General features: G+C 48.9%; 1 protein-coding gene across 4 annotated transcripts in view; it reads right to left on the reverse strand.

Moving 5' to 3' along the window:
• SEMA4D (semaphorin 4D) overlaps window positions 1-24,973 on the reverse strand; it is a 120,787-nt gene extending 95,814 nt beyond the window's left edge. The window contains exon 1 of one of the 4 annotated variants that reach the window (XM_067039786.1): window positions 24,817-24,961. The gene's annotated coding sequence lies outside the window, so the exon portion shown is untranslated. Of the gene's footprint in view, window positions 1-24,816 lie in introns of all 4 variants that reach the window. The other 3 variants (XM_067039787.1, XM_059070990.2, XM_067039782.1) reach the window with 3 other exon arrangements.
• Between the last annotated feature and the right edge of the window lie 758 nt (window positions 24,974-25,731).

Here is a 25,731-nt window from a genome sequence, read left to right on the forward strand (position 1 = left end):
TTTATAGGAAGCTCATGAACAGGTAAACCAGAGGGACAGAGTAGGTCAGTAGTTGTATGTGGTCAGGGGTGATCGGAGGGTGTGAATATAAAGGATAATACAGGCATACCTCATTTTACCAGTACTGCCCTTGGCAGATACTGTGTTTTCTACAAATTGAAGGTTTGTGGCAACCCTGAATTGACCCAAGTATATTGGCACCATTTTTCCAACAGCACTTGCTCACTTTGTTCTCTATGTCACATTTTGGTAATTCTCACAATATTTTAAACTTTTCCATTATTATTATATTTGTTATTGTGATCTATGATCAGTGATCTCTGATGTTACTATTACAACTCACTGAAGGCTCAGATGATGGTTAGCATTTTTTAGCAATAAAGTATTTTTTTGCCTTTAAAATTTTTTTTAATTTTATTTTTAATTTTTATTTTATATTGGAGTATAGTTGATTAACAATGTTGTGTTAGTTTCAGGTGTACAGCAAAGTGATTCAGTTATACATATAAATGTATCTATTCTTTTCCAAATTCTTTTCCCATTTAGGTTATTACAGAGTATTGAGCAGAGTTCCCTGTGCTCTACGGTAGGTCTTTGTTGGTTATCTATTTTAAATATAGCAGTGTGTACATGTCAATCCAAAATTCCCAATCGATCCCTCTTCCTCACCCTTCTCTCCGGTAACCATAAGTTCGTTCTCGAAGTCAATAAGTCTGTTTCTGTTTTGTAAATAAGTTAATTTGTTAGACAGAAGACCTAAAGAGACATTTCTCCAAAGAAGGCATACAGATGGCCAAGAGACACATGAAAAGATGCTCAACATCACCAATTATTAGAGAAATGCAAATCAAAACTACAATGAGGTATCACCTCACACCCATCAGAATGGCCATAATCAAAAAATCTACAAACAATAAATGCTGGAAAGGGTGTGGATGAAAGGGAACCCTCCTACACTGTTGGTGGGAATGTAAATTGGCACAGCCACTATCGAGAACCATATTGAGGTTCCTTGAGAAACTAAGAATAGAGCTACGGTATGATCCAGCAATCCCACTCCTGGGCGTATATCCAGAGGAAAACATGGTTTGAAAGGATATACGCACCCCAATGTTCACTGCAGCACTGTTTACAAGAGCCAAGGCATGGAAGCAACCTAAATGTCCATTGACGGACAGATGGATAAAGAAGATGTGGTACATATATACAATGGAATATTACTCCGCCATTAAAAAGAATGAAATAATGACATTTGCAGCAACATGGATGGACCTGGATATTATCAGACTAAGTGAAGTAAGTCAGACAGAGAAAGACAAATATCATATGATATTGCTTATATGCAGAATCTAAAAAAATGATACAAATAAAGTATTTTTAAATTAAGGTACATATACTTTTTTTTAGACATAATGAGATTGTACACTTAATAGACTACAGTATAGTGTAAACATAACTTCATGTACCTAGAAAGCCAAAATTTCATGTGACTTGCTCTACTGGAATATACGTTTTATTGCAGCGATCTGGAACGGAACTTGCAATATCTCCGAGGTCTGCCTGTACAGGGGAGAATTTGGGGGGATAGAACTATTCTGAATCCTGATTGTGGAAGTGGTTACATAAATCTATACATGTATTAAAACTCACAGAACTATACACCAAAATAATCATTTTTACTATAAAATAATTTAAAATATGAAGGAAAAAAGAGTAAAAGGACATTAATTTGATTCAAACATTTTTAAAAACACTTCACTTTTAGCCAGACACAAAAGGACAATAACTCCATAATTCTATTTGCCTGAGGTCCCTAGAGTAGCGAAATTCATAGTGACAGAAAGTAGAATGGTGGGTACCAGGAGCTGGGGGAGGGGGACTAGGGAGTTGGTGTTTAATGAATTTGTGCAGAGTTTCCGTTTGAGAAGATGAAAAAGTTCTGAAGTGGACGGTGGTGACGGCTGCACAACAGTGTTGACTGTACTTGATGCCACTGAACTGCACACTTAAAAGTGGTTAAAATGGTAAATTCTATTTTAAAACAACTTTATCAGAAAAGTAGATTTACAAAAGTGTACTTGTATGAAAATAAAACAATAAAAGGGAGTTCTAAAAGCAGGAAGTTAAAGCTTTAACTGCGGATCACTCTCTGCAGACTTGTGCTGCTTGGTTTGGAGTGCGGCTTCCAGACTTTCCCTGCATGAATCATGCACGCAGGCTCTGTTACACTTGGGACAGGGTCTGTTCATACTGTGATCACAAACCAGACAGAGACCCTGAGTCAACTTGTCCAATCCTTTGGACTTTCAAAGAATCATGCTTTTGCTTCCCACGAAAGGCAACCAAAAAGTCGGTAAAATACATCGATCGTCTGAAGAAGCATTTTGCACTTTTAGCCATACCTGAGCTGACCAGAACCTTAAACAGACCAGCATGCAGACGGAGGGCTATGGAGACTCTGGCCCCATCAGTCAGTGACAAGTTTGGACCCTGTTCCTCATCTCCTCCTTGAGATCACGAAGAGAAGAGGGCAGAGAAAGAAGGGGGGTTACACCCCCTTGGCAGTATTTCTGGGTCCCGGCAGCTGCACTGTGTGACCCATGCTCCTGATTCAGAAAAGTTCTATAGCCACTTTGCAGCTCTGGGCAGGGTCCTCCCACCATTCCCACTGGCTGCCAACAGACTGAACCCCAATGATGTCCAAATGCAAACTGCAGCTTCTAGATACCTGGCCTCAATAAACACCAAAACCAAACACAACCTGACTCATTCGCCCAGCTCACAAAGCTTGCATCACAAGCTTCTGAATGGTAATTAACCCTCGTTTAAACTCCATGTTGGTGGTTGAGTCAAGAAGTCATTGGCATTTTGATCCAGATAAGAACACCACAAAGATTATGCTGGACAAACAAAATAAAAACCCATCTGAGTGTTTCCAAGTTCTTAGTTTCTAGCAATATTCCTTTGTGTACACAGATGAGAGAGCCCAGTAAATAATCTCTGTAAACTGTGTTTAAATTAGCTTCTCTTTCCTTCTCTGTGGTTAGGCCTCTAACCGTTAATCTTCCCTGCAAACACAAGCTTCAGCAGACATGGACCATTTTTGAAAAACTACATACACTTCATCATTTATTTCCAGTTTGATTCCCAGAACATCCTGACTGAGGACAGGGCTGAAAAATGAAAAACGATCAAGCCACTGGTTTCCCAAGCCCCTACCTGCAGACCACTGTCCCTCACAGAAGAGAAAAAAGTCAAGAAAGAATGTTTGTTCACTGACACATCCCTCCTGGCTAACCTTTCCACAGTGTGTCAAGGCCAGAGATCTGGTCTCAGGTCTGTCACTGGGAGTCCCCAGAGGCCCCACTGGGCCACCCTAAGAAGTTCCAGAAGGCACTTCTGAGAGGAACAGCTGGTGCTTTAGGACCTGGGAGCAGGGGGAGGCAGAGCTGCCACACTGCTCTGGCACTTGCCACTGTCACCAGGCGTCTCCAGCGCCAGCTCTCCAGCATCCCAACTGGCATCCCAGCTGGCCTCTCGGGTAGGGAGAGGGTCAGTCTCAGGCACCACAGAGGCCCGACAGTCCCTGAGAACCAGGAGAGCCTCACGCTCAGGCATGTCTCCAGCTGCCAGGGTGGGCCGTGCTTTTCTAACAAATAGCGAGACAAGAGGCTTCGCGGGAAGCTTCAGAGGCCTGGGGGCAGCTGTGCCCGCACTGTGCTCCACACATCCAGAGACAAGGAGAGGTTGAGGGTCCCCGGGAACCTAGTGACGTCCTTCTCTGAGCCTCAGCCAGCTCAGAGGTGTGTGAGAAGCCACCAGACACACCGAGTGCCAGGCCCAGACCTGACGTTCCCTCCTGCCGCCCAACCCTGGGTCACAGCCCTGGCACCCGTGCCCCTCAGGCTCCCGCCTGCCGCCCTAAGCCCTTCCACCTCTGGGACCAGCCCACCCTCCCATCCATGCATTCATTCATTCCAGCGCACCCGATGGAAACGAATGAGAAGAGCCATCTTCCTTCATCAATTTGGGGAACCCTGCAGAGCGCCTGTTGGTCTCCCTCCCCTTATCCACCAAGCAGGTCATTTCCAAACCTACAGAAACTGGAGGACCAGGCCAAGCCTGCCTGGGGACACCACACTGCTTTTCTTCTGTTTCACTGTGATTATTTATCGTCCAATTAACAGCACAGCCAAGAGGCCTGATAAGAACGTGCCAGGCGGACAGGTCAACTTCAGCAGCATGGAGGACAGGAAAGGACGGCCAGACCATGACCCGAACAAGGGTTTCTGCTGGAAAAAGAAAATACCAGGATGTGGAGCACCAAGCCTTTCAGCTAATAAATACTTCCACCGTGTCCATGTCAGGAAATGAAGCATTTTATAGAAAGAGGATGACTAGTATCCTCCCCAGAGGCACCTAGGGAGTCACTCAGGCCTAAACATGGAGCCAGAGGTGACGGAATGAAGGAGCAGTCCCAATGAGGCCCCAAGGCAGCAAGTATGGGGCTCAGCCTGCACCATCAGAGTGCAAGAAATGTTACCTTCCTCCACACTGGCACTGGGCCCCGTGGCCTCTGGGGACGAGCCACAAGCCCCTGCCTGCTCAGGGAGCAGGTCACCCCTCGTCCTTGTACACCCTAAACAAGCTCATGTACCTAATCTATAACCCACCATGGCGTTGAGGCACTTGGGGGTGTTGATCAGGATGGTTAATTTTACATGTCAACCTGGCTGGGCCACGATGCCCAGATATTTGGCCAAATTATTCCAAAGGCTTCCGTGAAGGTATTTTTTGAATGACATCACCATTTAAATCGGCAGACTTTTGAGTAAAGCAGATTACCCTCCATAATCTGGGTGGGCCTCATCCAATCCGTTGAAGGTCTTAGTAGAAAAACCACTGATCTTCTGCCAAGAAAGAGGGATTCTGCCTCCAGGCAGCCTGAGTCTCCAGCCTTCCCTGCAGGTTTCAGACTTGCCAGCCTCCCCAGTCACAAAAGCCAAGTCCTTAGAATAAACCTCTCTACACACACACACACACACACACACACACACACACACACACACACACACCACTAGTTCTGTTTCTCTGGAGAACCCTGACTGATACAACAATCAGGGCCACAGCTTCCGAGATGCCACCCAACCTGGGCCACCCCCACTCTGCAGTAGAACGTAGAACGTTACTGTGGAGAGAAAGCCTCTATGAGCACACAGCACCCTATGAAGGGTTCAGTGAAGAGCCATGCGTGCGAACAGGACACACTGCCCAACATCTGTCTGGGGCGCATAACCGCCTCCCAGGAAAACATGCTGCATTACTTACGACATTTTGATGAATTTTCACTTGTACATTGTCATTCTAAATGAGCAAGAAGTGTGGAGGGGGTGTGGGGAGGTGAGTTTTGTCATCTGGCTAAAAATACAATCAAAATGATATATAGAAAACTAGTTCTATAAGCCTCCTAGTGAGCAGAGACTCCTAAATCCATGAAAACCTTTTGGAATGCAATCCTCCAGTTCTGCTGTGCACTATTTTTCAGGAATACATGCACACACACAGGCACACATGCACACGAACACACACTCAGCCAATTCCAAATATCACCAATTTCTTTTTTGGGCCCCACCATTCACGGGGGCCATTGCATGTCCTGCAGGCAGGTGGCCAGGCTGGCACAGCCAAAGCAGACCCATGCCTGTCCCAGAGCAATGGACATGAAAGGCTCGGGCCCCTCAGGTCACCCCCACCCCCCAGACGAACCACAGAAGCAGGTGATGGTCCCACGGGTCTCCAATCAAAGTTCATTCGTATCTATTAAAAACCTTATGGATGAACTGCTTGCAGGCTTTTCTTTTCCAGAATACTCTAAAGTGAAAGAAATTCCCCAAATCAATAAAATAAGTGAAAGAGCAACAGCTCAATTTCTATTAAAGTGAATAATAAAGTGGATAAAGACCAAGGTCAGGTGCTTCAAGGAGAAAATGCAAACAACTAATAAACCACAAACAAGCAATGGGGTCAGAGACCCATGACCCTCCCTTCTCCTGATCACATTGGTGAGGACTAAACACACCGGTAATGCTCCGGGGCGGGGAGGTGAGGGGGAAGAGAGACTCTTGTGAGCTTTCGGGGCACAATGCTGTCCTGGCAGACAGCCCAGCCACTCCGGTCAAAATTAAAAATGCATACACCCTTTGACTCAAATATTTCCATTCTAAGACTCCTATACAAATACTCACTGCAGTACACCAAGAAAAACTGTCAAGGATGTGGCAGACTAGAGAGACACCCAAATTTCCACCATGGGGTAAGGGACACAGGGTACACTGCCCTCAGAGACTCGTGCACAGCTTCACGGTGCAATGCAGAGCACACGTGTCAACGCCACAGTGCTGAGTGAAAAAAGTGAGTTGCAAAACCCTCTAAGGCGTGACCACATCTTTGGGAAACCACCATCTGTATGCATGTGTAAATGTGTGTGCACGCACATGTGTGTGTATGTAAATGGCACAGAGAAGACCTCAGAAAGGCAGCTGGCAATGGCACGTACCCTGGGCACGAGGAGGTCGCTTTTACTCTTTGCTTTCTTTCTTCATTTTCAAAACAATAAAAATGCCATTAAAATAAAGGAAAAGTTAGTCAGCATATCTGACTTCCTGTTCACACTAAAGATTCAACGGGTATTTTTGTAGAAAAGCTACATAAAAGAAAAGGTTCCAGCAGCAGAGATAAAAACCCACATAAAAAGATAGAAGGCCCTTTCCTGTTTCCCCTCTGAGTCAATGCAAAATTATTTAACAAAGCAGCAAGTTTCCACCACACTCTCATTTCTATAACTTCCCACGAATGCAGAAAGCAGCCGCAGTTTCCATTTTCCTGCTGATAAAGCCTCGCTGAACTATATCCTGGAGAAGGTGAATGCCTGCCAGCCCCAGTCCACACCCACTCCCCTTGCACCCAGCCACCAGGCCGGTCCCCACCCCACCAGGGCCACCCGCCTCCTCCCAGCCCCACACAGTACTTCTCTTGCCTCCTCACGTGCTCCAGTAGCTTGCAAAGAACGTTGACTCAGAGACTGTGAATGTGACATTATTTGGAAAAATATTTGCAGATGTATCGATAATTCAGATCATGGAGTTAAGACGAGATCATCCTGGGTCACCTAGGTGGGCCCTAAATCCACTGACAAAGGTCCTTATAAGAGATACATGGAGGAGAGACACAAGGAAGAAGGCCACATGAAGATGGAGACAGACTTTGGAGTGAGGTGGCCACAAGCCAAGGGACACGTGGAGCCAAGAGAAGCTGGAAGAGGCAGGAAGCGTCCTATCTTAGAGCCTTCAGAAGGAGCACAGCCCTGCCAGCACATTGATTTTGGACTCCTGGCCTCCAGGACTAGGCGAAGATAAATTCCTGTTGTCTAAGCCACCCATTTTGTGAAGCTTTCTTATGGTGACCCTAGGAAACATGCATGCACACCGGGATTCCATGAAGTGTAAGCATGTTTTCCTTCATAGTCAGTTTATGGAGAAGGCAGAAGGCCTCCTTGCTACACAGACAATGAAAAACTGCAGGATGAAATGCCAAGTAATTACCATTACTGTACCCGTTACGGTTCCAACCCAGCACCTGTGTCGCGGGCTAACCCCACCCGACCCCCAGGCCCTGCCCGCTCCCTGGGGAGCCACCACTCTGTTCCAGACACCACTGCAGTGTAACAAACCACCCTGGACTCTGTGGCCCAAGACACTTCCCCACGCTCAACGGTTCTGTGGGCCGGGAGTCCCAACGGGCCCCAGCAGGGACTCTTGTCTGTGCTCCAGTGTCTGAGGCCCCGGCTGGAGTCCTGATGGCCAAGGGCTGCAATCGTGTGACGGCCGATCCCCTCACACATCAGGGTCCTAGCGATGAGGGTGCAGAGACCAGGACTGCCCACTGCAGTCCTAGTGCTACGTGGCCTCTGGGGGTTGGGCTTCCTCACAGCATGGCAGCCGCGGGGCCATCGGACCCTTACTTGGCATCTCAGGGCTCCAAGAGCCAAGCAGTCAAGAGGCCACCCACAGGGAAGACAGCCACAGCATCTCAGTGACAGCAGCGCTAACGGATTTACAGCCATGTGCTTTATGTAAACCGCCACAGCTTTTCTCCCTACTCAGCTTCGGCTGCTTCCTGCTGTTCTTGAGTTCCGACTCAGCATTCCTGACTTAGAGACCTCAAGCCCATCCTTGGTGGTCAACACCCACCCCCAAGATTCCCTCCTGGTGGCACACATCCCCCGTCAGCGTGCCTATGTGCTGTCATCCAGCTGGAGGCACCATGTCCTATGTGCTCTCCCTCCACATCCACATCCCCTGCTGCAAACAGTGCCTGGGACACGCAGAGCACGTCACCTGCTCACCGAAGGCATGAACAGCAGCACAGCAGAGTGAGAGGGCACAATGCGGTGAGACAGAACTGTGGAACAGAGAAGGACCACCGTGTTAAAATGACCAGGGAGGTTTCCACCCAGCCTTGCTAGGCCCGCCAGGTGGGGAGAGGTAGAGGGTGGCAAGGAGAAACCCCAAGAGGCTAGATGGCAGCAGGGGCATCCTGAACGGAGAATAAAGGGACAAGAATGTTCACAAGCTACATTCATAATGGCCCAAGCCAGAAACCAAGCCAACAGCACAGCAGGCACGTGAACGGTGGTGCACGGCCCCCATGGAATGGTGGAGGGTGGGGAAGAAGGAAGAACCCTGGGTGTGCAGCAGGGCCCGAGGCCGGCCACACACGGGGCTGAGGGACATCCATGGGTGTGCTCCGGAACCCAGTGTATGCAAAACCAAACCCAGCCAGAATGCACCTCTGCTGCAATCAGTGGGGACAGCACCCTCGAGGAGGAGTGTCGGATGGGCCCAAGGGCTGCGGGGCTGGTGGTGCTCTGGCCACCACACAGCTGGGCTCCCCATCCATGAGCAAAGCAAGGTCACGTGTGCATCACTGTAAAGTCTGCAAACACTCACTGAAGAAGGAAGAAGGAAAATGGGAAGATGAAAACAGAAGCAGGGGCAGGCCAGACGGTTCTGCTGCTGCTTGTTTGGCTGGTGACCTTCCCTTGCATTTCAAGGTGGGAAAGGAGGAGAGGCCACACCGAGCTGGGCAAGGGAACCCACTGCCAAGCAGCCAGTGATGGGCGGCCATGAAAAAAGGGTGGCCAGAAGCCAGGTGGCCTTTCCCAGGTGGGACCTGACCCCGACAAGCTCACCCTGACCCTGGAATTCAGAGGGTGAGTGCCACTGTCTATTGGCTGCTGCTGCTTGGGCTGCTCTCCTGGAGAGAGGGTGCCCCAGGATGGGAGGGCCGGCCCAGGGCCACACACAGGTCACTTTGCTGGGCAGAAGACAATTGTGACACCACAACCTTAGAGCACCTTTCCGTCCAACAGAGCCGTCCTCCTTCAGCTCTCAACAGACAGGCATTGCACAGCCGAAGTGCAAAGAGAAGCACAGGCCAGGATGGTACAAGCACCCCGCTGGCTCTGGCTGCTCCGAGAAGTGCCCAGCCATTCTCAGCCGGTGCAGCTAACAGCTGCCGCCAAGCTCATGAAAATCACCCTGGTGGCAGAAGCCACACCACTGCTCCCCGAGCCCCCAGCCAGCGGTCTGCAGAGGCTGACCCCTGATGTGGTTAACAAAAGGGGCTGTGTTTGGACAAAGTGTTTTCCTATCTGTAGGGACTGCAACATACATGCTAGTCAAGGCCTGAAAATAGTCCTGATAGAAAACATCTCAGCAGAAGTCTGGGCCTTGGGAGAGGGCTGGTGCGCACACATGCTGCTTCCTCTCCCAGGGAGAGGCGAGAGCGAGTGCATCCTGGGTCTTGCTTGTTTTTCAAGCGGACGTCTGTCCCTTCTTCTCACTGTCAGTGGTGCCTTCTTCCCAGGACAGAAAGTCCATGCCCACCGGTTCAGGGGGCTACAGAGCCATCAGTACAGACCAGAGAGGACCTGCATCGCCAGGCCCTAAGCACTGAGCACCTATTTTAAAAACTGTGTTCCCACCCCCTCCCCGGTTTGCCAGGGAAAACCAAGCCCTGCTCCCTTGGTGGTCTTGTCCATCAAGTGGGAAGGGACATAAACATACCGGAGGCCACCCTGCTTCCAGGGAGGCCCGAGGGATCCCATATTTGAAACCCAAGTCACTTCGTCAGGTTTCCAAGACCCTGCCAAGGATCCATTTCTGTGGATCAGAAGCTCTGCTCTGACCCAGTTTCCTGGCACCCGTGTGTGGTCCCATGGCAGCTGTTGCAGAGGTGGGGGCACCTCCTCTACTCCTGTACTCAGCCCCAGACTCACAGAAACCAAGGATGAGGGCGCCACAGCCACTGGCTGATGTGGGAAATAAAACGATAATATGTAGCCTGCACGTATTTGCTTAATGCCAAAATTTTAAAATGGCCATGCAGCCACACGTAGGGCCAGATGACAAAATGGGGTTTCGTATTTTTCCATGTGGGGGTGAAAACACAGTTTTCAATAAGATGCAACTGAACAATATATCAGAGAGCATCATACGTGGTCAGGGGTGAGTGCCCTGCTGAGGAAAACTTTGATTTTAGCGGGGTATGCGTGTGTCTGCGCGCGCCTGTACGCACGTGTGCGCACACACACATGCAGGTATGCTGCCTCACAGTACAAATGCGTGTCTTACCGTGAGCCGCCCTCAGGGTCTGAAAGCAGCCAGGCGCCCTGATTGCCATGAGGTTTCAATATTCTAATAAAATGTTTTCAGCAAAGCGCTGAAACCTCTCTGAAGCCTGGTTTTAAATATGACACTGAATTCCATGTGCATCCCGGTGCAAAGTCTGCCAAGAAGGGATGTTTCACTTGTCACCTCATTTTGTAATCCCACAGCCCCCAGGAACCCATGCTGCTGACCCCACTCACGAACAGATCAGGCCTTGCTGAGGACGCACACACCACACACAGGGCCTAGGCAGGGCCTCGCAGCCAACCCGGTGCCAACCGTCAGAACGGGCTCTCGCTGGAGCCAGGCATGGAGGAGAGTGGCGGGCCCACCCCTTGCGCAAGGCATATGACGTGTGTGTGCCCGCACATGTGATATGAAGTTGTGTTTTTCCATTTTTCTTTGTATTTTTCCTTTATTGCTGCAGAAAACTGGAGACATGTAGACAAGCACCAAGGAGGAAACAAAAGCCACATCATCAACTAACCACACAACTCCTATTCTGGACACAGTCTATCCAGTGCTTTCTAGGCAAATTATAGGTCCTCGCTGTGCGTACTGCTTTAGGAATGGTTCTCAGCACCTGATGTGATATGTTGATCCCCCATCAAAGTCATATTTTACACTACTATTTTTAGAGATGGGCTAGCCTAACTGTATCTCCTCATCCCTGACCATCTGTCAGTGGCTTTCAGCTGGTATCTGGGTTTTCTGTTTATCAACACCCGGCACCCTTTCTAATAGATGATTCTTTACATCCATGATTCCTTAGGATAAACTTCTAGACACTGAAGCGCCATGGCTGAGGGTACACACATCTTAAAAATTTTTAAAACACCTCAACCAATGGCCACCCCTCGGTGAGTGCATTAGGCGCTGTGTATGCAGAGTGCACCTCCCTGCAGGCTTCAGGCCCCTGCCCCGTTGCTCACATCTTGGTCCCACCACCTCTTGGCTGAGTGACCCTGTGCATAAATTTCTTATTCTCTCCATTCTCAACATCCTCACCTGTAAAAGAGGGAAGAACTGTCCTAACAGGGCTGATAGGGCTGTGGTCAGGATTCCATGAGACAGGTATAGAAGGCATTTGGCAGGTCATTTACCATAAATATCACTAGGTCACTCTTTCCCATAACAGCCTCCCTGTCTCCATCCTCTCCTTTCCAGCTCATAAGCCAGAGGTGCCAGTCACCGCTAACCAGGGATCTGATCGCATTAGTTACTGCTCAAACCCTTGGACAATTAGGCAGAGTGAAAGAAGCTGGACTCAAAGGCTGCTCACTGTATGACTCCACTTATACAACGTTCTGGAAGAGTCTACAAGGACAGAAAACAGATCTGTGAATGCTGGGGCGGGGAGGTGGGGGAAGGACCTGACTCCAGAGAGACACAAGGAAATCTGTGGAACTATGGAAATTTTCCATATTCGATTTGGTGGTCGTTACGTGACTATGTTTTAAAACTCACAGAACAGGACATTAAAATGGGTGAACTTTCCTGATCACAAATTATACCTCAGGAGATCTCACTTAAAAACAAACAACAACCCTGCAGAGAAGGAAGTCTAAGCCGTGTGGTCTGGTGTTCCAGGCCTTGTCTCCTGGCCAGCTGCTTTCCTTCCCATTTCTCGCTTACTCCAAGATCTGGCACATACAGAATGCCCTCCGCACCTGCAGGCCCAACCGGGGTCCACACCAAACCTAAACCTCCGCCAAGGCTGCTGGCCTGCTGTTCTCCAAACAAACCCTGTGTTCAGACTCCAGGACCCAAATCCTCCTCTGCTCTCTCAGATCCTCCTTCTCCTGCTTCTGGGAGGCCTGCCTGGACTACCAGTAAGTAAAGATTAATCCCTCCTTCCTCTGCGTCAAAGGTTCTCAATTCTGGCTGCACAAGAATTACCTGAGCAGTTGTCAAAACCATGGATCCATGCCTTCCCTCCCACCCCCAAAAATTCTGATGTAATTGGGCAGGTGTGGGGACAGACACTGGGGTTTTGTTTCCTTTTGGTTTTTTTTCTTAAAGAATCCCAGGCTCAGAAATGAGAAAGGGAACATCATGCAAATCCAGAGACATTAAAAGAATAAAGGAATATTATAAACAATTTTATGTCAACAACTTTGACAACTTAGGTGAAATGGGCAGATTCCTTGAAACACACAAATCACCAGGACTGACTCAAAAAGAAATAGAGGGATTTCCCTGAGGGTGCAGTGGTTAAGAATCCACCTGTCAATGCAGGAGACACAGGTTCGAGCCCTGGTCCGGGAAGATCCCACATGCCGCGGAGCAACTAAGCCTGTGCACCACAACTACTGAGCCCATGTGCCACAACTACTGAAGCCCGTGTTCCGCAACAAAAGAAGCCACCGCAATGAGAAGCCCGCGCGCTGCAACGGAGAGTAGCCCCCACTCGCCTGCAGCAACAGAGACCCAATGCAGCCAAAAATAAATAAATAAATTTATAAAAAAGAAGAATTAGAAAGTCTTAATAGCCCTATATCAATAAACTGAATTAATAATTAAAAACCCTCTCCATAAAGAAAATGCAGGATAGCTTCATTAATAAATTCTATCAAATGTTTAAGGAAGAAACAATGCCAATCCTACGCAAACTCTTTTTTAAAAAAATAAATTTGTTTATTTTATTTATTTATTATTTTTGGCTGCATTGGGTCTTCATTACTGAGCACGGACTTTCTCTAGTTGCAGCGAGCAGGGGCTACTCTTCACTGTGGTGCACAGGTTTCTCACTGCAGTGGCTTCTCCTGTTGCAGAGCATGGGCTCTAGGTGCACGGGCTTCAGTAGTTGTGGTTTGCAGGCTCTAGAGCGCAGGCTCAGTAGTTGTGGCGCATGGGCTTAGCTGCTCCATGGCGTGTGGGATCTTCCCGGACCAGGGTTTGAACCCGTGTCCTCTGCATTCACAGGCAGATTCTTAACCACTGCACCACCAGGAAAGCCCACAAACTCTAAAAATAATAATAAATGAAGAGAGAACACCTCCCAAATCATTGTGTGGGGCCAACATTACCCTGATACAGAAACCAGACAGAGGTATTATAGGAAAAGAATACAATATCCCTCATGAAGATAGTTATAAGTAACCTTAACAGAATTGTAGCAAATTGAATACAGCAATACATAAAAAGGGTAATACATCATGACCAACTGGGGTTTGTGCCAGGAATACAAGGTTGTTTAACATTCAAAAATTAACTCATGTAATTCAGCATATTTACTAAGAAAAAAAAAGAGGAAAAACCATATGATTATCTCAACAGATATAGAAAAAAAGCATATAACAAAATTCAACATCCACTCTTGATAAAAACTCCGTGCAAACCAGAAAACTTCCTTAACCTCAAAAAAAAAAAAAAAAAAAGTCACTGGACTTCCCTGGTGGCGCAGTGGTTAAGAATCCACCTGCCAATGCAGGGGACAGAGGCTTGAGCCCTGGTCCGGAAAGATCTCACATGCCGCAGAGCAACTAAGCCTATGTGCCACAACTACTGAGCCTGCCTGCTACAACTACTAAAGCCCGTGTGCCTAGAGCCCGTGCTCCGCAGCAAGAGAAGCCACCGCAATAAGAAGACCACACACCACAATGAAGAGTAGACCCCGCTGGCCGCAACTAGAGAAAGCCCGCGTGCAGTAATGAAGACAGAACACAGCCAAAAATAAATAAATAAATAAAAAGAAAAGGCATCTACATAAAATCTTCACCTAACATCATATTTAATGAAAAGACAAGTTTTTTCTTCCTAAGATTGGAACAGGTAAGAATGCCCACTGTCACCACTTCTGTTAAACATCCTAGACAATGGAATAAAAGAAAAAGAAATAAAAAGCATTTGAACTGGAAAGACAGAAGTAAAATGGTCCCTATTTGTAACTGTCATTATCTTTGTGCAAAAAACTTGAAGGACTACAGAAAAGCTACTCAAACAGATAAGTAAATTTAGAAAGGTGATAGAATAAACAATATAAAAATCCATTGTATTTCTTTATAGTATAATAAACAATTAGAAAATTAAAAATGTTTAAATCCATTTAACATTCAAAACAATAAAATATTTATGAATAAATTTGATAAAATATGTATAAGACCTACAGTGACTACTACAAATCACTGCTAAGAAAAATGAAAGAAGGCAAACACAGACGTAAAGATAGTCCATGATCACTGACTGAGACTCAATATTGTTAAAATTTCTACATTACCCAAGTTGATCTAAGGAGTTAATGCAACCCCAGTCAAAATCCAAGTAGGCTTTTTCGTAGAAGGACTGGTAAGCTGATTTTAAATTTATATGGAAATGCAAAGGATCCAGGCTAGACAACACAATTTTGAAAAGGAAGTATAATTGGAAGTCTCACTACCTGACTTCAGGAATTACTATACAGCAAGTCATGAATACAGAGTGGTTCTAGCGTCAATGGTGAATAAGCCAAAACAGACCAGAATTGAGCCTGAAACAAAGCCACACAGATTCTCAATTACTTTTCAAACATGATGCCAATAATTCTGTGGAGAAAGGATAGTTTCTTTAACAAATGGCGCTGGAACAACTGGCTATCCACACTCAAAACAATAAACCTCAATTCTTAGCTCTTTCCAGTTAAAAGGTAACTCAATATAGATAACAGATCTAAACATAAAAGCTAAAACCATAATGTTTTCAGGAGAAATTCTTTATGGGCGAGGCAAAGTTTCTTAAATAGGACACAAAAAGCCTAAACTACTAAAAATAATTGATATAACTGGACTTAAATCTAAAAATGTATGCCCTTTGAGGGATATCAATTTAAAAATATTTATTTACTTATTTAATTTTTGGCTGCATTGGGTCTTAGTTGCAATGTGCAGGATCTTTCATTGCAGCATGCGGGCTTCTCTCTAGTGGTGGTGCGGGCTCTGTAGCTGTGGCACGTGGGCTTAGCTGCCCCGCGGCATGTGGGATTTTACTTCCCTGACCAGGGATCGAATCTGTGTCCCCCGCATTGGAAGGCAGATTCTTAACCACTGGACCACCAGGGAAGTCCCAAGGAGATATCATTAATAAAGTAAAAAGGTAAGCCACAGACTGAGAGAAAGTATTTGCAATACAAATATCTAACAAAGAACTTGAATCCAGAATATGTAAAGAACTCTTAGAACTCAAATATGTGAAGACAAATAACCCAATTTAAAAGTCGGCAGATTTGAACAAAAACGTAAAAGAATAAATACAAATAGCTACTAAATACAGGAAAAGATACTCAACTAGAATGTCCATGATCCAGCACAACAACTCCCACTAGAATAGTTAAAATTAAAAAGACTGACAACAGCAAGTGTTGGCAAGGACGTGAAATAACTGTGCTCACACATTAGCAGTAGGGATGTAAAACGATATAGCCACTTCGGAAAACAGTTTGCCAGTTTCTTATGAAGTTAATGATACACTTACCACACAACCCCACAATTCTACTGTTAAGTAGTTACTCAAGAGAAATGAAAACACCTGTCTGCACTCAGATGTGCATACAAATGAAAATAGCATTTTTTATATCTTTTTCATAGTGGTAAAATACACATAACATAAAATTTACTACTTTAACCATTCTAAAGGGTATGCAACCATCACCACTATCTAGTTCCAGAACATTTTCATCAGCTCCAAAGGAAAGCCCGTACATATTAAGCAGTCGCTCCCATTCTCCCCTGCCCCAAGTCCTGGCAACCACTAATCTGCTTTCTGACTCTGCAGATTTGCCTATTCTGGACATTTTGTATAAATGGAATCATGCAACATGTGCACTTTTATGTCTGACTATTTTTACTTAGCATAATGTTTTCAAGGGTCATCCATGTTGCAGCACATGTCAGTACTTCATTCCTTTTCCAGCTAAGTAATATTCCATTATCTGGAGGGACCACATTTATTTATTCATTCATCCACTGACAGGCATTTGGGTTAGTTCCCAAATTGTGAACAGTGCTGCTATGAATAGTGGTATACAAGTTTTTGTCTGAATATCTATTTTCAATTCTTTTGGGTATTTACCCACGATAGAATTGCTGGGTCATATGACAGTTCTATATTTAACTTTTGGAGGAATCTCTGTTTTCCAAAGTTGCTCCACCATTTTACATTCTCAAAGCAATGTATGAAATTTATAATTTCTCCATATGCTCACCAACACTTATTATTTCCCTTTTTTTTTTTTGATAAAAGCCATTCTGGTGAGACAGAAGTGGTATCTCACTGAGGTTTGGATTTGCACTTCCCTAGTAGACAAATGACAAATAAGCATCTTTTCATGTGCTTATTTGTCATTTGTCTACCATCTCTGGAGATACAATACATTCGCTCATGTTTCAACTGATTGTTTTTCCTTTTGTGTTGAGTTGTAGCTCACAGCACTTTTATTCACAACAATCTCGAACAGGAAGCAATCCAAACATCCACCAACAGGTGAATTAATTAATAAATCATGGTACACCCACGTGTACCAAATTTCAAAAACGTGCCAAGGGAAAGAAGCTAGACACAGAGTCTACAATACATGCTTCCATTTTGAAACTCTTAAAGAAACAAATCTCATAATGGTCTAATTTCGGCAGATCAGTGATTGCTTGGGCGGAGAGCTGAATGCAAAGAGGCAACAGGAAATTTGGGGAGGGCTCACAAGCTAAACAATCTCTGTTGCAACTGCTCAACTCCGGCTGACAGTGGCCAGGGATGGTGTGGGTGCATGAACGTGTGAGGTGCACCTGCCCTGCAGGCCAGAGTTTACCCACTCCTGGAGGTTGCATAACTGTGTACCTTTGTCAAAACTCACTGAACGGGCTTCCCTGGTGGCGCAGTGGTTGAGGGTCCGCCTGCCGATGCAGGGGACACGGGTTCGTGCCCCAGTCTGGGAAGATCCCGCATGCCGCGGAGCGGCTGGGCCCGTGAGCCGTGACCGCTGAGCCTGCGCATCCAGAGCCTGTGCTCCGCAGCGGGAGAGGCCACAACAGTGAGAGGCCGCGTACCGCAAAAAGAAAAAAAAAAAAAAAAAAAAAACAACCTCATTGAACAGGGTACTTAAAATAGTACCTTTTATTGTATGTAAATTATGCCTCAGTAATACTGGTTAATGAAACATTGTTTCTACAGGCAAACACCCCAGTCTAATGGACATCCAGAGTGAGGCCCACAGCCCTGCTTCTGTCCTCCTGTCTGCCCTCCAGAGTGCAGCCCACAAGGGCAGGCTGTGCTTAGCCCAGCCTTGGGTGGTCTATTAAAACACAGAGCTTCTGATTCAGGGGGTCTGGGTCGAGGTGAAAACCTGCACTTGCGGCAAGTTCAGGGGATGTGATGCCACTGGCATAGGAACCACTCCTGCAGACGGGTTCTCTCTCTCATTCACGTAGCGTTCAGTGGATATGGAATTAAGGCAGTGTTGCAGATAACACGCAGGTCCTCGCCAGTGGTTGGGCCCTCTATATAGGAAATGCCAGGCTAACATCAGGAGGGAAATGCTCACATTCTGGCTGTGAGGACACAGCCCCACTTTCAGCCTCTGTTTCTGGCCAGGCCCATCAGGCCAGTGGACCTGGCCCCCCTTCACCCTTCTCCTGCCCCGCACAGGGGTCCTCTCAGCCAGGAGGGCATCCACCCCTTGCCCAGGAACCTAGCAAACTCAGCTCTCCAGGCCTTCTGTGCTCACCACCCAAGAGCGCTCCGTCGCCCCTGGGCACCCACTGCCGTACTCAGAGGCTCTGCTGTTACAAGCTTCCATAACCATTCTCTGAGGTCCTGGCTCCTCTCCCCTGTCTGCATACCTCAGGGCCAAGCAGAGGGGCAGTGCACACTAGAGCCAATGAAAGTTTGCTTGCGGGGGAACAGCTGGCCTCCCATCTGTCCCTAATGGAGGACTTGGGCAAGGGCCCCACCCCACTTTCTTCATCACGCTTCCCCTCTACTCCGTCCTTCCCTTCAGGACAGAAACCTGAAACATAAGCCTTCTCTCAAATCCTTAGGCCCATCAGCTCCTCCCCATTTCTCAGCACCCCCTTCACAGCAAAATTCTTGAAAAAGTTACCGACTTTTGCTGTCCTGAGCTCTCCTTCTCCCCCTTTCCTGGCCCACCACTCCCCTGTACCTCTCATCAGGACACTGATGACCTCCATGTTGCTAAGGTCAATTCTCCAAGGCTAATTCTCAGTCCTCGCCTAACTGGACTCCTTGGCCAGGCAGCCCCTCCTCCCCATGCATGATCTGCCCATGGCCCTGGATGCCCCCAACACCTCTGGCTTTCTCCTGCCCTGATGGCACTCCTTCTTGGTCGCTTGACTTTGGACCTCTCCTCTCCTCCATCCATCCAACTCTCCTGCCATCTTGTGCTGACTCAGCTTTAAAAATCACACCTGTGTGCTGGCAGTAGCCAGCTTGATTGCCGGGCCCAGGCTACTCCCCCAAACTCCAGCCTCACTTGCCTGGAAAGCCCCTCACCACCAGCACATGGACAGCGACAGAGCTCACAGGTACTATCTGGAGAGCCAGCCGCCCTCCTGAATTTCCCACAACTGCTCTGCCCACAGAGAGTCCATCTCAGGATGATACCCACTCCACCCCTCAGGTTGCCTGAGCCAAGAATCTCGGGGTCACCTTGGACTCCTCTATTGCTCCAATCATCCTGTTGGCTCCATCTTCACAACATACCAGAATCTAGCCAGATCCACCACCTGCATGGGGCTGCTCCTCCACTCCAGCCTCACCCGCCCTCTGGTCTTGCTACACTGTGCTGGGATGTCCTCCTGGGTCACTCCTCACCTCCTCCATCAGCCCACCAGCCACCTGATTTCAAATCGCCAACTCCCCCAAACTGCTGGCTCCCTTGGGCACCTGGACCCCACAATAGCACTATGGCCCCAATGCATGACATTCTGACTTATTTCTTCTCCTTAGCCTTCCATCACCCGCTACTTGATCATAAGTGCCAAGTTGGCAGAGCCTTCTGTCTCTTGGTTTCTTGCTGCAGTTGGAGCTCAATGAACATTTGCTGGGGGAAATGGTGAGACTCCATGAAGTGGACAAATCTGCGAGTTGAAAGGGGACTTAAAGGTATCTAATTCCTTCACCTCAAGAAAGATGAATGATGACCTCACCTACAAAGGACACAGACCTCCTGTGTGCCCTGAATGCCCAGACAGCACAGCTCTACTTGGGCAGGATCCCTAAGGCCTCTGGGAAGCGCTAAGGTGCAAGGAACACATCTGATCTCAATGAGAAAATGGGCTGTGTATTTACAGCCCGTTCTGATGGCCGGCGGCTCACGGCCACACAGACAAGACCCCAGGCTTAGAGCAGAGCCACCCTGCTGCAGGCCTGGCTGTGCCCTCCCACAGCCACGGAAAATACTAGTAAACAACAACGACAAACAAAACTCCCAAACACACGGTGAGAACAAAGTGGGGTCCAGCTGAGGCCCTTATTCAGGGTAGGCCCCTGGGAACATAGTGTCCTTGCAAACAAAATCAAAACACGCATCAGAGCCAAACAACACCCAAATGCTAGATCAAAGCAGATTGATTATATTCTGGTGCTTAAGCAACTCAAATTTCTTTCAATAGGACAGGAAAACAGAAAAAAAAAAAAAACCCCAAAACTTAGGATCCTAGAAAACTTGTACTTTTTTACTTTGTGGATATAGGATTTTTATGCTTTTTTGTTGGTATAGATTACAGTGACTTAACATACCCTCTACTAAATGAAAAAAGAGCAACTGCTAAAAATGTGTGGAACAGCCCCACAGTGGCAGGTCATCCAACTAGCAGTGGAAATCCACCCACGAAGGCCCTGGACCGTCTTTGCTTTTGTTTCTGGGCCAAGTCCCATGGAAGGGAACGTGGTTCTCCACTTAAAACAGGACCATGGCGGGTCAGAGCTGAGGGCTTTCCCCATTCCACGGCCCAGCCCCCGGGTGGTCCCTCAGCTTACTGTCCCCATTGAGAGATGATGTTGCTGTTTAATTTTCAGGGTTTGGGTCTTGTCTCTGCTATTGCCGAGGTCAGGGTATCAATGTCTCTTTTTCATGGCCCACAGATCACATACTCAGAGCATCAGTGACTATCAATTCATTGAATGCCTCATTTAAGCTACATCATCCGTTATTAAGTTGTGTAGGAACATGGATTCCTACAAGTCAAATCCATTTAGAATTTAGATTTAGAAATTTAATATTTAAAATAGGCTATTCTATTCCCTAATGGAGACCCCTTCTTAAAAATACATTTTATCATTACAAAAATAATCCCACTGCAAAAGAAACAAACCACACAGAAGTACATGGGGTTGAAAGGATAGGTTCCCCTTGCTCCTCCCGCCTTCCCCCTTCTCAACCCTCCCTCAACACACAAGCACACAGACTCGTATGCACACACATATCCTTTCCTCCCACCCCTGTTGCTAGCTGGACAGTCACTCTTGCTTGGAGCTATGTCCTTAGAGCCTGGCGCAGTGCCTGCCCCACTCATCCACAGGGGCACTCCATCATCATCTGTTCAATAGCCAGCGTCTGTCCTTCCAGATGCTTCTACACCTTATTACCTACACATGCATAAAAGGAATCATTCCATACAGTCTACACTAAGGAGCAGTGTTTTCACTTAATGCATAGGCATTTTTTTTAAAGTAAACCACAACTATTTCATGAAGTGAAGGATCCTATGGCATTCTGGCAGGGTGGGGGCAGGAATGGGATTCTTAGATTATTAACTTTTTGATGATAAATAACTTCAAAAATACACAGAAGTGGCCTGAACAGAATAACGAACTCTCAAGTACGGTCACCCAGAGCTGACAACCATCCAACCATGGATAATCCTGCCCCCCCACCCCCCCACCCCACCCGTGGTAATCTGAAACAGATCTCAACTGCTGTATCATTTCCTCTGCAAATAACTCCAGCATCTATCACTAAAGGTTAAAGATGGCTTCAACGTAACCTCAATGCTGTTACTAAGGAATATAATTATCCTTTAAAATCATCATTCACTCAACAAATGTCCAACTGTCTCATAAATACCATAATTTTTGAAAGGAGTGATTCTTGGGTCAAACGCAGGTTGACTGCATTCTGTTCAAAGCCTGCAATCCCGGCTGCTATACAGAAGCGACCAGGGCGGGGGGTGGGTGGGTGGGTACAGTCTCTACTTTCATAGACAGCATCTTGAGACTTTCATAGCAAATAAGGGACCCTGTCCCACTGGAGGATCACAAGGGCATGCTGGAAAGCAGTTATGGGGGAACGACACCTGGGCTGCTCTGATGCCTGGCCCAGGTACTACCCTGCCAGGTAAACATTCGTGCACTCGGGAAGGGTCAGGCAGCTGGAAAGTGAGCCACTCCAAGGAATTGGGATGAGCCAATTTGCCTATCCCAAAGATCACCTTAGTTGACGTACCGAAAAACGCCATCCCAGCTCCAGGCGAGCCCCACTTACCACGCTGTCTCCACTTGACTGAATCAAGTTATTTCCTCTTAATAAATCTCCACTTCCCCACATTACCTCTTGACAGCAGGCAGGCTGAAATGGCCATGAGTTGTGCTGAGTCTCCAGTGCAGAGGAGCCTGCCCGACTGGCCTGCTCTTGGGTGACGCCCCGAGACATCCCCAAGTGGCCACGGGCCCCAGTGGCACGGGTGGAGCTGGGGAGGCTGCACCTGCCAAGCCCCAGCAAGGACGGTAGTCTTTCTTCCAGCAACCACCCTCAACAGTCACCTGATGGCAAGTCGTCTGTATATTTTTACATGGCCAGCTTCATCCCACAGCACCCTGCAGGCCTGGACAGTTAACTGGCCACTGCTATGACTCTCAGAAGAGCCTGGGGATGGGGCACTGGGGGCACTAGGAGCCACTACCTGCCACCTCACCTTCCCAGGAGTTCCTTTGACCAAACAAATTCTTAGCATGAGGGGAAGGTTGCTGTTAATTATGGAACAATCAGAAAGCCAATTCATTTACACAGCAGCAGGGGCCTAACCCAGGGACACTGGGGACTCCTGCTGGTGGGGAGTGAACATGGGTCAAAACTGCCAACCCAAGAGCTCTGGCCCCAGGCTCATCACACAGAACAAGGGGTTAGGAAGAGGCTCCTGGCCACCATCCTGGCCGAACCCCCCCCACCTTCTCCCACCAGAAATGGAACCCAGAGGGAGGGGTGGGAAGCCTGGGCCTGTCCACGCTCAGTGTGGGAGAGGCAGGCTCCCTCTAGGAGGACCAGCAAGAAAACCATTGATCTCTGCAACACATTATTGATTCTGCTATGTGCTGGCACCAGTGGATGGTCCTCTCCCCTCACTCAGAGCCAGCCATTAGTGTGCACTCCCAAGCTCTGGCCTAGACATCCCTGCCTGGTGTGGGGAAGGCACTTGAGATGAAACCCGCCTTGGCTGACCCACAGGGAACAGACCACGAGTGAATGATGTCATTAAGGTCATCTCCCTGCCCCCAGACCCACTGGACAGCTGTGTGGCATGGCGTTGCCCCTATTCCTGAGCCGGGGTGGATGCACCATCTGTCGAGACCCTGAACAAGCCTGCCAGAACACCCCGGTTACCAGTGTAGTGTCTCTGAAAGCTTGCATTTTCCAACAATCAAAGGGAGCCAGTTCCCATGTCAGCTCGGGGTCCTGTAACACGGTGCAAGAGTGGACCTGGGCAGGGCTGCCTCTCAGTGCCAGCAATTAGTTTTTATTTCTTTATTTGGCTTACCTGCTGGTTGTACTACAAACACTTTTTTGTTCAATCTGAAGGTCCAGCCTCTTGGGGGGGCCAGTCCTTGTCCACAGAAAATACCCCAGCATGTCCCTCACCGTCCCCTCATTCCTGTAGGTTTTAGCCCTGGTAGGACCTGGTGCCTGGAGTACTCAGAGCAGGCCTGCTTTATTCTTCTTTTTATTCTTGCAGACGTTATGCACCGACACCAACGGTTCAAGTGACAATCGGGGCATTATCTCTACCAGAATCCTGGCCTCAGCACTGGCTGAGGCAGTCTGTTTCTGGGACACAGTAAACATTCCCAAATAACGGCCCCGAGGCAGCCAGAAGGCAGGCCGCAGGCCTGGGGCAGATATGAGGTGACAGGTCACCGATGTCACTTTACCCCTTGGAAAGGAAACTTCCGCTCAGTGGCGCCTAGTGGATTTTAATAGACTCAGAACAGGGGAGCCAGGCACTTGGCCACAGTCCCCAAGTCCTGGATGTGCTTAACATAAGGGGAGGTTTTCAAATCAAAAGCAGAACAACTTCGCATGGCAAATGCTCCAGAAAGCAGGTCCCTGCCCTTGACAATGAGGCCTAGGCCTCATTTTCGGTGAACTGCTCACCTCCAGACTCCCATGCAGCCCACCTCCAATACTAAATTAAATAAACGAAGAGGATCACCACGACCCAACTCTCCTTTCCATGTTTGCATTGGCAAAACCCCAGTGGATTCAGCCTCCTGCAGCTCACCAAGCGGCTGCAACAGGTGCAGCCCTGAGCTAAGGCTGCTGATTCTCCTTGGCTGTTCTAGAATCACGCAGCCAAAACCCTAAACGAAGCCGAGGCCTGCAGCATTCATCACCAGGGCCCCGACCTGCCCCACCTGTCTGAGTGCGCGGCTCCAGGTCTAGCGCCCAGGATCCGCGGCCTCAGAGACAGAAATAGAAGCCGCGGGGCCTGGCCAGGCCCGAGTGGCCGGAGTGGGGCGGGGGCCGGGTGGACAGGAGCGGCGGGCCTGGCCGAACGCGCCGCCCCCGCCCCTGGGCAGGGTTGGCCACGCGCCCCGAGCCCCCAGCGCCGCCCCAGCGCCGCCGAGCCACCTGCGCGCCGGGGCAGGGAGGGAGCCGAGGAGGGGAGGTGTCCTGGGGGTCCAGGGTGGAGACTCCGGGAGGGGTCCGGGGAGGAGTCAGGGATCTCCGGGAACGGGACTCCATGAGGGTCCGGGGGTCCGGGGAGGAGTAACGGGGCTTCGGGGCGGGGGCTCCGGGAGGGCTCCGGGGACCGGCCCGGGGAGGGTCTCGCCGCCCCCACGCACCTGCCCGGCCCGCGCCCTCCCTCTTCCCGCCGGCCCTTACCTGGCGCGGTGTGTCCTGGCCGCGCGGACCAGCGGTGCCCGGCCCAGAGAACGCGGGCGTAGGAATGGCGGCGGCGGCGGCGGCGGCGGCGTGGGAGGCGGTCGGCTCTCAGGCCCGGCGCGGAGGGGCGGCGCGGCCAGGCGGCGCGTGGATGCTGCGGCGCGCGAGGGCGCGGAGGCCGGCGCGGGAGGGAGGGCACGGGGCGGTGCGCAGTCCCCTCCTCGGCTCCCCTCCTCCCCTTCCCGCCTCCTCTCTCGTCCCTCCCCCTCTCCCCCGCCTCCTCCTACTCCCCGCCCGGCTCCCCGCCCTCTTCCTCTCTCCCCTACCCTCTCAGTCCCTCCCCTTTTCCCTCCCCTTTCTTCACCTTCCTCTACTCCTCCCCGCCCACCTCCCCCGCTGGCCCCTACCACCTCCCACCTCACCTCCCTCCCACCTCCACACTTTCCCTCTGTCCTCTTCCCTCCCCACCTCCCACCTTCGTCTCCTACCCCTCAGGCTCCCAGAGGCTAGCCCCTACCCTGGCCAGTTCTCTGCTGGGTCCAACACAGGTTCTGATGAAGTGCCCAGTTTACCCCCTCCTCACCACCTGCTAATGGAGCAGCTTGCCTCATCTGGGAGCCTGACCTGACCCCACCCTTTCCAGGACCCCCCAAATCTCCAAGGTTTCTTGAACCCGCAGGCCCTGGTGCAGCTGTGTTGGGGACCTGACCTGCACACTGTGTGAACAAAGCATGTGGGCTCCCAGGGCACTTGCTCCTTTGCTTCCAAGCGAATCTGATTTGTATAAGAATATTCCAAACCAAACCTCCTGCTATTTTTCCAGGGTGAAGCAGGCTGGTACCAATCTAGGATTTGCTGCAGCCCTTCTCTTTGCCCCCATGCCAACTGTTTGTTTCGTGTTCACCATTTGCTACA

This window comes from Kogia breviceps, chromosome 8 (genome assembly GCF_026419965.1).
Source record: "Kogia breviceps isolate mKogBre1 chromosome 8, mKogBre1 haplotype 1, whole genome shotgun sequence".
Lineage (NCBI taxonomy): Eukaryota > Metazoa > Chordata > Mammalia > Artiodactyla > Physeteridae > Kogia > Kogia breviceps.